The sequence below is a fragment of the Bubalus kerabau genome, unplaced genomic scaffold, assembly GCF_029407905.1.
Source record: "Bubalus kerabau isolate K-KA32 ecotype Philippines breed swamp buffalo unplaced genomic scaffold, PCC_UOA_SB_1v2 scaffold_30, whole genome shotgun sequence".
NCBI lineage: Eukaryota > Metazoa > Chordata > Mammalia > Artiodactyla > Bovidae > Bubalus > Bubalus kerabau.
Genome location: NW_026577884.1, coordinates 2,070,673 through 2,082,240, shown reverse-complemented (window position 1 = coordinate 2,082,240; position 11,568 = coordinate 2,070,673).

Sequence of the window (11,568 nt, the reverse complement as noted above, 5' to 3'; positions counted from 1 at the left end):
TCAGGGGGTCTCAGGCCCCTCGTCGAGCTGTGTGTGGCACCCGCGGGTCTTTGCGGACGATGCACGGGGGTGGCAGTGCCCCTTCGTGTTGTGCCTTCACCCACAGGGTTGCCTTCGAAGAGGGGTCCGGGCCTCGGGTCCTTCTCAAGGGCGGACCGGGGAATCGGGGGCGTTCGGCATGTGGCCCCACCCACGTGGCTCGTCTCGAATTTCCTCGTGAGACCGGCCTCCTCCTGAGGTGCACCGGGAAGGCCGGGAACCCCTTCCAGACCACGCAGGGGAATCGCCTCTCCTGTCGCGATCAGGAGGGGAGAAGGGGCTCAGAGGAAGCGGTGCCGGGACCCTCGGTGTTCCCCTCGAGGGAACCCGGCGTGTCGGGGGACTTTTGGGGGTCGCAGGAAGGCTGTCAGGGACCGTTTCGCCCTTCAGGGCGGAACGGGGGACTTCCCTTGAGACGCCGTGGCGGGCAAGGGCCTCATCTTGCCAAGAGGTGGGAACCACGTGGTTTTTCTCGAGTTGCAGCGGGATTCTCGAGTTACGACGGGGATCTCAGCCTTCCCCTTGGGTTGGCCCTGGGAAGCCCAATCTTCCCCTCGGGTTGCGAGGGAAAGCTGGGGGTTGCGCTCGAGTCACTGCAGGGCCGAAGAGACCTCAGCTAGGCGTGTGTCCGGGACCTAATATTCCTCTCCAGGGAAGGCAGGGATCTCGGGGTTGCATTCCAGGCTCCCCCGGGGAGTCAGGCCTCGTCTCGAGGGGAAGCCAAGGACTCCGCTCTCCTCTCCAGTCGCGACGCGGGTCTCTTGGAGCCCCCTGAGCGGCCTCAAGGGAGTCCAGCCTCCTCTTCCGTTTGGAGAGAGGACCCGGGATTGCTCTCCACGCCATGCAGGAAAAGAAGGCCCTCAGCTCGCGAGGACGGGGGCGTCTCCGGGGTTTCCTCGAGCTGCGGCGCCCGTGGGGGTTTTCTCCCGAGGCACGACGAGGATCTCAGGGAGCCTCTCGTGCGGCGCCAGGGAAGTCAGGTCTCCATGCGCGTGGCGAGGGGGAGCGCGTCCTGGCCCTCGAGTCACGGGAGGGGACTAGGGCCTCGAGACGCATTGAAAAAGGACTCTCGGGGGGCGGCGGGAAACCCTCGTGTCCCTCGCCTTCTGCCGGGGACCTTAGGGAACTTGCCAGGGTGCCTCTGAGAGGCGAGGGATCCTGTGGAGGTGGCGGGGCCCCTCGGGACTCCGCTGGGTCTGGCACAACGGAAAAGGGCCTCACCTCGAGGGGAGGCAGGAACCTCAGGCTTCCTCTCCGTTTTGGACTCCGACCGCAGGGTCCCTGCAGAGTTGGGACAGGAGAGTCAGGCCTCGTCTTGTCTGAGGAAGGGAACCCCGCTGGCCTCTCGAGTTGCTCAGGGGGTCTCAGGCCCCTCGTCGAGCTGTGTGTGGAACCCGCGGGTCTTTGCGGACGATGCACGGGGGTGGCAGTGCCCCTTCGTGTTGTGCCTTCACCCACAGGGTTGCCTTCGAAGAGGGGTCCGGGCCTCGGGTCCTTCTCAAGGGCGGACCGGGGAATCGGGGGCGTTCGGCATGTGGCCCCACCCACGTGGCTCGTCTCGACTTTCCTCGTGAGACCGGCCTCATCCTGAGGTGCGCCGGGAAGGCCGGGAACCCCTTCCAGACCACGCAGGGGAATCGCCTCTCCTGTCGCGATCAGGAGGGGAGAAGGGGCTCAGAGGAAGCGGTGCCGGGACCCTCGGTGTTCCCCTCGAGGGAACCCGGCGTGTCGGGGGACTTTTGCGGGTCGCAGGAAGGCTGTCAGGGACCGTTTCGCCCTTCAGGGCGGAACAGGGGACTTCCCTTGAGACGCCGTGGCGGGCAAGGGCCTCATCTTGCCAAGAGGTGGGAACCACGTGGTTTTTCTCGAGTTGCGGCGGGATTCTCGAGTTACGACGGGGATCTCAGCCTTCCCCTTGGGTTGGCCCTGGGAAGCCCAATCTTCCCCTCGGGTTGCGAGGGAAAGCTGGGGGTTGCGCTCGAGTCACTGCAGGGCCGAAGAGACCTCACCTAGGCGTGTGTCCAGGACCTACTCTTCCTCTCCAGGGAAGGCAGGGATCTCGGGGTTGCATTCCAGGCTCCCCCGGGGAGTCAGGCCTCGTCTCGAGGGGAAGCCAAGGACTCCGCTCTCCTCTCGAGTCGCGACGCGGGTCTCTTGGAGCCCCCTGAGCGGCCTCAAGGGAGTCCAGCCTCCTCTTCCGCTTGGAGAGAGGACCCGGGATTGCTCTCCAGGCCATGCAGGAAAAGAAGTCCCTCAGCTCGCGAGGACGGGGGCGTCTCAGGGGTTTCCTCGAGCTGCGGCGCCCGTGGGGGTTTTCTCCCGAGGCACGACGAGGATCTCAGGGAGCCTCTCGTGCGGCGCCAGGGAAGTCAGGTCTCCATGCACGTGGCGAGGGGGAGCGCGTCCTGGCTCTCGAGTCACGGGAGGGGACTAGGGCCTCGAGACGCGTTGAAGAAGGACTCTCGAGGTCTTTCTCGGGGGGCGGCGGGAAACCCTCGTGTCCCTCGCCTTCGGCCGGGGACCTTAGGGAACTTGCCAGGGTGCCTCTGAGAGACGAGGGATCCTGTGGAGGTGGCGGGGCCCCTCGGGACTCCGCTGGGTCTGGCGCAACGGAAGAGGGCCTCACCTCGAGGGGAGGCAGGAACCTCAGGCTTCCTCTCCGTTTCGGACTCCGACCGCAGGGTCCCTGCAGAGTTGGGACAGGAGAGTCAGGCCTCGTCTTGTCTGAGGAAGGGAACCCCGCTGGCCTCTCGAGTTGCTCAGGGGGTCTCAGGCCCCTCGTCGAGCTGTGTGTGGAACCCGCGGGTCTTTGCGGACGATGCACGGGGGTGGCAGTGCCCCTTCGTGTTGTGCCTTCACCCACAGGGTTGCCTTCGAAGAGGGGTCCGGGCCTCGGGTCCTTCTCAAGGGCGGACCGGGGAATCGGGGGCGTTTGGCATGTGGCCCCACCCACGTGGCTCGTCTCGAATTTCCTCGTGAGACCGGCCTCATCCTGAGGTGCGCCGGGAAGGCCGGGAACCCCTTCCAGACCACGCAGGGGAATCGCCTCTCCTGTCGCGATCAGGAGGGGAGAAGGGGCTCAGAGGAAGCGGTGCCGGGACCCTCGGTGTTCCCCTCGAGGGAACCCGGCGTGTCGGGGGACTTTTGGGGGTCGCAGGAAGGCTGTCAGGGACCGTTTCGCCCTTCAGGGCGGAACAGGGGACTTCCCTTGAGACGCCGTGGCGGGCAAGGGCCTCATCTTGCCAAGAGGTGGGAACCACGTGGTTTTTCTCGAGTTGCGGCGGGATTCTCGAGTTACGACGGGGATCTCAGCCTTCCCATTGGGTTGGCCCTGGGAAGCCCAATCTTCCCCTCGGGTTGCGAGGGAAAGCTGGGGGTTGCGCTCGAGTCACTGCAGGGCCGAAGAGACCTCACCTAGGCGTGTGTCCGGGACCTACTCTTCCTCTCCAGGGAAGGCAGGGATCTCGGGGTTGCATTCCAGGCTCCCCCGGGGAGTCAGGCCTCGTCTCGAGGGGAAGCCAAGGACTCCGCTCTCCTCTCGAGTCGCGACGCGGGTCTCTTGGAGCCCCCTGAGCGGCCTCAAGGGAGTCCAGCCTCCTCTTCCGATTGGAGAGAGGACCCGGGATTGCTCTCCAGGCCATGCAGGAAAAGAAGGCCCTCAGCTCGCGAGGACGGGGGCGTCTCAGGGGTTTCCTCGAGCTGCGGCGCCCGTGGGGGTTTTCTCCCGAGGCACGACGAGGATCTCAGGGAGCCTCTCGTGCGGCGCCAGGGAAGTCAGGTCTCCATGCGCGTGGCGAGGGGGAGCGCGTCCTGGCTCTCGAGTCACGGGAGGGCCTAGGGCCTCGAGACGCGTTGAAGAAGGACTCTCGAGGTCTTTCTCGGGGGGCGGCGGGAAACCCTCGTGTCCCTCGCCTTCTGCCGGGGACCTTAGGGAACTTGCCAGGGTGCCTCTGAGAGGCGAGGGATCCTGTGGAGGTGGCGGGGCCCCTCGGGACTCCGCTGGGTCTGGCGCAACGGAAGAGGGCCTCACCTCGAGGGGAGGCAGGAACCTCAGGCTTCCTCTCCGTTTCGGACTCCGACCGCAGGGTCCCTGCAGAGTTGGGACAGGAGAGTCAGGCCTCGTCTTGTCTGAGGAAGGGAACCCCGCTGGCCTCTCGAGTTGCTCAGGGGGTCTCAGGCCCCTCGTCGAGCTGTGTGTGGAACCCGCGGGTCTTTGCGGACGATGCCCGGGGGTGGCAGTGCCCCTTCGTGTTGTGCCTTCACCCACAGGGTTGCCTTCGAAGAGGGGTCCGGGCCTCGGGTCCTTCTCAAGGGCGGACCGGGGAATCGGGGGCGTTCGGCATGTGGCCCCACCCACGTGGCTCGTCTCGAATTTCCTCGTGAGACCGGCCTCATCCTGAGGTGCGCCGGGAAGGCCGGGAACCCCTTCCAGACCACGCAGGGGAATCGCCTCTCCTGTCGCGATCAGGAGGGGAGAAGGGGCTCAGAGGAAGCGGTGCCGGGACCCTCGGTGTTCCCCTCGAGGGAACCCGGCGTGTCGGGGGACTTTTGCGGGTCGCAGGAAGGCTGTCAGGGACCGTTTCGCCCTTCAGGGCAGAACAGGGGACTTCCCTTGAGACGCCGTGGCGGGCAAGGGCCTCATCTTGCCAAGAGGTGGGAACCACGTGGTTTTTCTCGAGTTGCGGCGGCATTCTCGAGTTACGACGGGGATCTCAGCCTTCCCCTTGGGTTGGCCTGGGAAGCCCAATCTTCCCCTCGGGTTGCGAGGGAAAGCTGGGGGTTGCGCTCGAGTCACTGCAGGGCCGAAGAGACCTCACCTAGGCGTGTGTCCGGGACCTACTCTTCCTCTCCAGGGAAGGCAGGGATCTCGGGGTTGCATTCCAGGCTCCCCCGGGGAGTCAGGCCTCGTCTCGAGGGGAAGCCAAGGACTCCGCTCTCCTCTCGAGTCGCGACGCGGGTCTCTTGGAGCCCCCTGAGCGGCCTCAAGGGAGTCCAGCCTCCTCTTCCGTTTGGAGAGAGGACCCGGGATTGCTCTCCAGGCCATGCAGGAAAAGAAGGCCCTCAGCTCGCGAGGACGGGGGCGTCTCAGGGGTTTCCTCGAGCTGCGGCGCCCGTGGGGGTTTTCTCCCGAGGCACGACGAGGATCTCAGGGAGCCTCTCGTGCGGCGCCAGGGAAATCAGGTCTCCATGCGCGTGGCGAGGGGGAGCGCGTCCTGGCTCTCGAGTCACGGGAGGGGACTAGGGCTTCGAGACGCGTTGAAGAAGGACTCTCGAGGTCTTTCTCGGGGGGCGGCGGGAAACCCTCGTGTCCCTCGCCTTCTGCCGGGGACCTTAGGGAACTTGCCAGGGTGCCTCTGAGAGGCGAGGGATCCTGTGGAGGTGACGGGGCCCCTCGGGACTCCGCTGGGTCTGGCGCAACGGAAGAGGGCCTCACCTCGAGGGGAGGCAGGAACCTCAGGCTTCCTCTCCGTTTCGGACTCCGACCGCAGGGTCCCTGCAGAGTTGGGACAGGAGAGTCAGGCCTCGTCTTGTCTGAGGAAGGGAACCCCGCTGGCCTCTCGAGTTGCTCAGGGGGTCTCAGGCCCCTCGTCGAGCTGTGTGTGGAACCCGCGGGTCTTTGCGGACGATGCCCGGGGGTGGCAGTGCCCCTTCGTGTTGTGCCTTCACCCACAGGGTTGCCTTCGAAGAGGGGTCCGGGCCTCGGGTCCTTCTCAAGGGCGGACCGGGGAATCGGGGGCGTTCGGCATGTGGCCCCACCCACGTGGCTCGTCTCGAATTTCCTCGTGAGACCGGCCTCATCCTGAGGTGCGCCGGGAAGGCCGGGAACCCCTTCCAGACCACGCAGGGGAATCGCCTCTCCTGTCGCGATCAGGAGGGGAGAAGGGGCTCAGAGGAAGCGGTGCCGGGACCCTCGGTGTTCCCCTCGAGGGAACCCGGCGTGTCGGGGGACTTTTGCGGGTCGCAGGAAGGCTGTCAGGGACCGTTTCGCCCTTCAGGGCGGAACAGGGGACTTCCCTTGAGACGCCGTGGCGGGCAAGGGCCTCATCTTGCCAAGAGGTGGGAACCACGTGGTTTTTCTCGAGTTGCGGCGGCATTCTCGAGTTACGACGGGGATCTCAGCCTTCCCCTTGGGTTGGCCTGGGAAGCCCAATCTTCCCCTCGGGTTGCGAGGGAAAGCTGGGGGTTGCGCTCGAGTCACTGCAGGGCCGAAGAGACCTCACCTAGGCGTGTGTCCGGGACCTACTCTTCCTCTCCAGGGAAGGCAGGGATCTCGGGGTTGCATTCCAGGCTCCCCCGGGGAGTCAGGCCTCGTCTCGAGGGGAAGCCAAGGACTCCGCTCTCCTCTCGAGTCGCGACGCGGGTCTCTTGGAGCCCCCTGAGCGGCCTCAAGGGAGTCCAGCCTCCTCTTCCGTTTGGAGAGAGGACCCGGGATTGCTCTCCAGGCCATGCAGGAAAAGAAGGCCCTCAGCTCGCGAGGACGGGGGCGTCTCAGGGGTTTCCTCGAGCTGCGGCGCCCGTGGGGGTTTTCTCCCGAGGCACGACGAGGATCTCAGGGAGCCTCTCGTGCGGCGCCAGGGAAATCAGGTCTCCATGCGCGTGGCGAGGGGGAGCGCGTCCTGGCTCTCGAGTCACGGGAGGGGACTAGGGCTTCGAGACGCGTTGAAGAAGGACTCTCGAGGTCTTTCTCGGGGGGCGGCGGGAAACCCTCGTGTCCCTCGCCTTCTGCCGGGGACCTTAGGGAACTTCCCAGGGTGCCTCTGAGAGGCGAGGGATCCTGTGGAGGTGGCGGGGCCCCTCGGGACTCCGCTGGGTCTGGCGCAACGGAAGAGGGCCTCACCTCGAGGGGAGGCAGGAACCTCAGGCTTCCTCTCCGTTTCGGACTCCGACCGCAGGGTCCCTGCAGAGTTGGGACAGGAGAGTCAGGCCTCGTCTTGTCTGAGGAAGGGAACCCCGCTGGCCTCTCGAGTTGCTCAGGGGGTCTCAGGCCCCTCGTCGAGCTGTGTGTGGAACACGAGGGTCTTTGCGGACGATGCACGGGGGTGGCAGTGCCCCTTCGTGTTGTGCCTTCACCCACAGGGTTGCCTTCGAAGAGGGGTCCGGGCCTCGGGTCCTTCTCAAGGGCGGACCGGGGAATCGGGGGCGTTCGGCATGTGGCCCCACCCACGTGGCTCGTCTCGAATTTCCTCGTGAGACCGGCCTCATCCTGAGGTGCGCCGGGAAGACCGGGAACCCCTTCCAGACCACGCAGGGGAATCGCCTCTCCTGTCGTGATCAGGAGGGGAGAAGGGGCTCAGAGGAAGCGGTGCCGGGACCCTCGGTGTTCCCCTCGAGGGAACCCGGCGTGTCGGGGGACGTTTGGGGGTCGCAGGAAGGCTGTCAGGGACCGTTTCGCCCTTCAGGGCGGAACAGGGGACTTCCCTTGAGACGCCGTGGCGGGCAAGGGCCTCATCTTGCCAAGAGGTGGGAACCACGTGGTTTTTCTCGAGTTGCGGCGGGATTCTCGAGTTACGACGGGGATCTCAGCCTTCCCCTTGGGTTGGCCCTGGGAAGCCCAATCTTCCCCTCGGGTTGCGAGGGAAAGCTGGGGGTTGCGCTCGAGTCACTGCAGGGCCGAAGAGACCTCACCTAGGCGTGTGTCCGGGACCTACTCTTCCTCTCCAGGGAAGGCAGGGATCTCGGGGTTGCATTCCAGGCTCCCCCGGGGAGTCAGGCCTCGTCTCGAGGGGAAGCCAAGGACTCCGCTCTCCTCTCGAGTCGCGATGCGGGTCTCTTGGAGCCCCCTGAGCGGCCTCAAGGGAGTCCAGCCTCCTCTTCCGATTGGAGAGAGGACCCGGGATTGCTCTCCAGGCCATGCAGGAAAAGAAGGCCCTCAGGTCGCGAGGACGGGGGCGTCTCAGGGGTTTCCTCGAGCTGCGGCGCCCGTGGGGGTTTTCTCCCGAGGCACGACGAGGATCTCAGGGAGCCTCTCGTGCGGCGCCAGGGAAATCATGTCTCCATGCGCGTGGCGAGGGGGAGCGCGTCCTGGCTCTCGAGTCACGGGAGGGGACTAGGGCTTCGAGACGCGTTGAAGAAGGACTCTCGAGGTCTTTCTCGGGGGGCGGCGGGAAACCCTCGTGTCCCTCGCCTTCTGCCGGGGACCTTAGGGAACTTCCCAGGGTGCCTCTGAGAGGCGAGGGATCCTGTGGAGGTGGCGGGGCCCCTCGGGACTCCGCTGGGTCTGGCGCAACGGAAGAGGGCCTCACCTCGAGGGGAGGCAGGAACCTCAGGCTTCCTCTCCGTTTCGGACTCCGACCGCAGGGTCCCTGCAGAGTTGGGACAGGAGAGTCAGGCCTCGTCTTGTCTGAGGAAGGGAACCCCGCTGGCCTCTCGAGTTGCTCAGGGGGTCTCAGGCCCCTCGTCGAGCTGTGTGTGGAACCCGCGGGTCTTTGCGGACGATGCACGGGGGTGGCAGTGCCCCTTCGTGTTGTGCCTTCACCCACAGGGTTGCCTTCGAAGAGGGGTCCGGGCCTCGGGTCCTTCTCAAGGGCGGACCGGGGAATCGGGGGCGTTCGGCATGTGGCCCCACCCACGTGGCTCGTCTCGAATTTCCTCGTGAGACCGGCCTCATCCTGAGGTGCGCCGGGAAGGCCGGGAACCCCTTCCAGACCACGCAGGGGAATCGCCTCTCCTGTCGCGATCAGGAGGGGAGAAGGGGCTCAGAGGAAGCGGTGCCGGGACCCTCGGTGTTCCCCTCGAGGGAACCCGGCGTGTCGGGGGACGTTTGGGGGTCGCAGGAAGGCTGTCAGGGACCGTTTCGCCCTTCAGGGCGGAACAGGGGACTTCCCTTGAGACGCCGTGGCGGGCAAGGGCCTCATCTTGCCAAGAGGTGGGAACCACGTGGTTTTTCTCGAGTTGCGGCGGGATTCTCGAGTTACGACGGGGATCTCAGCCTTCCCCTTGGGTTGGCCCTGGGAAGCCCAATCTTCCCCTCGGGTTGCGAGGGAAAGCTGGGGGTTGCGCTCGAGTCACTGCAGGGCCGAAGAGACCTCACCTAGGCGTGTGTCCGGGACCTACTATTCCTCTCCAGGGAAGGCAGGGATCTCGGGGTTGCATTCCAGGCTCCCCCGGGGAGTCAGGCCTCGTCTCGAGGGGAAGCCAAGGACTCCGCTCTCCTCTCGAGTCGCGACGCGGGTCTCTTGGAGCCCCCTGAGCGGCCTCAAGGGAGTCCAGCCTCCTCTTCCGATTGGAGAGAGGACCCGGGATTGCTCTCCAGGCCATGAAGGAAAAGAAGGCCCTCAGCTCGCGAGGACGGGGGCGTCTCAGGGGTTTCCTCGAGCTGCGGCGCCCGTGGGGGTTTTCTCCCGAGGCACGACGAGGATCTCAGGGAGCCTCTTGTGCGGCGCCAGGGAAGTCCGGTCTCCATGCGCGTGGCGAGGGGGATCGCGTCCTGGCTCTCGAGTCACGGGAGGGGACTAGGGCCTCGAGACGCGTTGAAGAAGGACTCTCGAGGTCTTTCTCGGGGGGCGGCGGGAAACCCTCGTGTCCCTCGCCTTCTGCCGGGGACCTTAGGGAACTTGCCAGGGTGCCTCTGAGAGGCGAGGGATCCTGTGGAGGTGGCGGGGCCCCTCGGGACTCCGCTGGGTCTGGCGCAACGGAAGAGGGCCTCACCTCGAGGGGAGGCAGGAACCTCAGGCTTCCTCTCCGTTTCGGACTCCGACCGCAGGGTCCCTGCAGAGTTGGGACAGGAGAGTCAGGCCTCGTCTTGTCTGAGGAAGGGAACCCCGCTGGCCTCTCGAGTTGCTCAGGGGGTCTCAGGCCCTTCGTCGAGCTGTGTGTGGAACCCGCGGGTCTTTGCGGACGATGCACGGGGGTGGCAGTGCCCCTTCGTGTTGTGCCTTCACCCACAGGGTTGCCTTCGAAGAGGGGTCCGGGCCTCGGGTCCTTCTCAAGGGCGGACCGGGGAATCGGGGGCGTTCGGCATGTGGCCCCACCCACGTGGCTCGTCTCGAATTTCCTCGTGAGACCGGCCTCATCCTGAGGTGCGCCGGGAAGGCCGGGAACCCCTTCCAGACCACGCAGGGGAATCGCCTCTCCTGTCGCGATCAGGAGGGGAGAAGGGGCTCAGAGGAAGCGGTGCCGGGACCCTCGGTGTTCCCCTCGAGGGAACCCGGCGTGTCGGGGGACTTTTGGGGGTCGCAGGAAGGCTGTCAGGGACCGTTTCGCCCTTCAGGGCGGAACAGGGGACTTCCCTTGAGACGCCGTGGCGGGCAAGGGCCTCATCTTGCCAAGAGGTGGGAACCACGTGGTTTTTCTCGAGTTGCGGCGGGATTCTCGAGTTACGACGGGGATCTCAGCCTTCCCCTTGGGTTGGCCCTGGGAAGCCCAATCTTCCCCTCGGGTTGCGAGGGAAAGCTGGGGGTTGCGCTCGAGTCACTGCAGGGCCGAAGAGACCTCACCTAGGCGTGTGTCCGGGACCTACTCTTCCTCTCCAGGGAAGGCAGGGATCTCGGGGTTGCATTCCAGGCTCCCCCGGGGAGTCAGGCCTCGTCTCGAGGGGAAGCCAAGGACTCCGCTCTCCTCTCGAGTCGCGACGCGGGTCTCTTGGAGCCCCCTGAGCGGCCTCAAGGGAGTCCAGCCTCCTCTTCCGATTGGAGAGAGGACCCGGGATTGCTCTCCAGGCCATGCAGGAAAAGAAGGCCCTCAGCTCGCGAGGACGGGGGCGTCTCAGGGGTTTCCTCGAGCTGCGGCGCCCGTGGGGGTTTTCTCCCGAGGCACGACGAGGATCTCAGGGAGCCTCTCGTGCGGCGCCAGGGAAGTCAGGTCTCCATGCGCGTGGCGAGGGGGAGCGCGTCCTGGCTCTCGAGTCACGGGAGGGGACTAGGGCTTCGAGACGCGTTGAAGAAGGACTCTCGAGGTCTTTCTCGGGGGGCGGCGGGAAACCCTCGTGTCCCTCGCCTTCTGCCGGGGACCTTAGGGAACTTGCCAGGGTGCCTCTGAGAGGCGAGGGATCCTGTGGAGGTGGCGGGGCCCCTCGGGACTCCGCTGGGTCTGGCGCAACGGAAGAGGGCCTCACCTCGAGGGGAGGCAGGAACCTCAGGCTTCCTCTCCGTTTCGGACTCCGACCGCAGGGTCCCTGCAGAGTTGGGACAGGAGAGTCAGGCCTCGTCTTGTCTGAGGAAGGGAACCCCGCTGGCCTCTCGAGTTGCTCAGGGGGTCTCAGGCCCCTCGTCGAGCTGTGTGTGGAACCCGCGGGTCTTTGCGGACGATGCCCGGGGGTGGCAGTGCCCCTTCGTGTTGTGCCTTCACCCACAGGGTTGCCTTCGAAGAGGGGTCCGGGCCTCGGGTCCTTCTCAAGGGCGGACCGGGGAATCGGGGGCGTTCGGCATGTGGCCCCACCCACGTGGCTCGTCTCGAATTTCCTCGTGAGACCGGCCTCATCCTGAGGTGCGCCGGGAAGGCCGGGAACCCCTTCCAGACCACGCAGGGGAATCGCCTCTCCTGTCGCGGTCAGGAGGGGAGAAGGGGCTCAGAGGAAGCGATGCCGGGACC